Below are 2,351 nucleotides of genomic sequence, written 5' to 3' on the forward strand. Positions count from 1 at the left end.
AGGGATTTAATAATTGACAGTGAACTTAATTGGAACATAAAAGGATTATCATAAGCATTTGGCTGATTCTGCTTAGAAAAAGAAACGTGCACTGGAACTTTAAGAAGGTAGATAGCTGCTGAAACTCTCAAGACTGCTGCAAGAGTGGGGATTAAGAGACATATGCTGAGAGACACATGAACCCAGGGGAAACGAGTCACTCACATGTGGCTCCAGTTTTCAGCTCACAATCTAGATTTAACTTCTGCCTCACTTCTGAATGCAGTGCAAGGGACACAGACAGGAGACATTAAAATAGCAGAACATGCACCAGTCTGTGCAAAATTTGACTTTGCTCCAGTGTGGTACTTCAGCCCAAATCAGCTGATTAGGGTAAAGTTTACAAAAACACTAGCAAATTTCTTTAAAGAAAATAATACTGGAGGAATAAGCTCCAGTTTGTTTTGGGGAAACTATGAAGACAGTCATGAGTGGTGCTTATATTCAGATAAAATTAAACAAATAACACAAAATGGAGAGAGAAAATATCAATTAGAACAGGAAATCTCCTTTTTAGAACAACTACACAGAGGAAGAGGATCAAAGGGCATATTTAAAAAGCTACAAATAAAATGGAAAGAATTAGAAACTATAGAAGCAGAGAAAATGATACAGCTGTTACATTTAAAACAAAAAATACGAATTGGGGGGGGGGAGGAATCAAAACTCTTAGCAAACAGATTCCGGAGAAAAAAGAAATAAAACACTCATAACTGGTATAAAAAGCAAAAATAAGAGAAAATGCATTTTCTACCAAAATAATCCGTAAAGAATTTAAGGAGCTCTAAATGATTCTTACAACTTTGTGAGATAGTCCAGTATTCTTATCCCCAAGATGCAGTAGTGGAGCTGGCAAATAGTTGCCTACCAATAAGCTCATTAGTGAAGAAAAATACAAACCACATGCATGTCTTGTCAACAGACCACTCTGCAGCATGCAAGCTTTCTCTGTATAGAATCTACCTTGCTAGAAATAATAGGACAGTTCTGAAAGACCTAGCAGCTTTAAAAAAGAATCCAATTTTTAAAAATTGCAGAAATCCAAGTACATCCAGATTACTTAATAACCTAACAGCAGCAGATTATAGCTGAAATGGAGGTTCTTAGAGAACCAACATCTGCATATATAGCAGATATAGCAAAGCATTTCAATAGTGGGGCAGGTTTTATAGAGTCAAGCTGTAGGGACTCTGCTCGTCTGTGGAGTAAAGACGTAACTGTGATCTTTCTTGCTCTCCGCATCATTCTGGCAAACACTTGTCTTTTTTTTAAAAAAAATAATATTTTATTGATTTTCCAAAAACAAAAAACAATGCAAAAACAAAACAAATTTACTTTCCTCTAGTCCCTTCTCTGGTTCCATTACAGTGGTACCTCTGGATACGCACACCTCTGGTTGCGTACCCTTCAGGATGCGAAGTGGCAAACCCAGAAGCGCTCTACCGCGCCGCACACATGCACAGAAGCGGCACCTCTGGTTGCGAATTCCTCAGGATCTGACCAGAGCCCCAGAACAGATCCCGTGCACAACTGGAGGCACCACTGTATTTGTCAACATGCTGCATATCCATTGTTAAATATGTATATTTATATCACCTATATGAATTTAAGGAAGAGTGGAAGATGTTTAGTGCATATATACAGAAGCAATGTACACAGGTTAATACATTAGCAGGGTTTTAAGTTTATTTGTAATTTTACATAAATGGATAATAGGTGAATAGCTGGGAAAGCCAGGATAATTGTACCAGGCCAGCTGCAGGTGGCACTATTGTTTTAGGAATGTTGTTGAACCAAAATCCAGTTTAATTAAGTTTAAAGAACTTTCCTGGGGTTTAGTCTTCCACTCAATCCATAAATAATTGCTTGTTGTAATTTACCTTTACCTTTACCTTTACCTGTTAGTGGGACTCCAGAACTACTGCAGTAGTTCATGGGTAGGCAAACTAAGGCCTGTGGGCCGGATCCAGCTCAATCGCCTTCTCAATCCGGCCCGTGGACGGTCCAGGAATCAGCATGTTTTTACATGAGTAGAATGTGTCCTTTTAATTAAAGTGCATCTCTGGGTTATTTGTGGGGTATAGGAATTGGTTCATTTTTTCCCTTCAAAATATAGTCTGGCTCCCCACAAGGTCTGAGGGACAGTGGTGAAAAAAGTTTGCTGAAAAAGTTTGCTGACCCCTGCAGTAGTTCGTTGGTGCAGTGCCAAAATTGTTGCCAGTTGCCAGGTCACAGTGACCTTCAAGCACTGATCAGGAGACCTGCAGGTGCAAAATAAGGGTACCATGTCTCACACGTATAGCAGATTTTTC

Source organism: Podarcis erhardii (assembly GCF_964252035.2).
Source record: "Podarcis erhardii genome assembly, chromosome: Z".
NCBI classification, from domain to species: domain Eukaryota; kingdom Metazoa; phylum Chordata; class Lepidosauria; order Squamata; family Lacertidae; genus Podarcis; species Podarcis erhardii.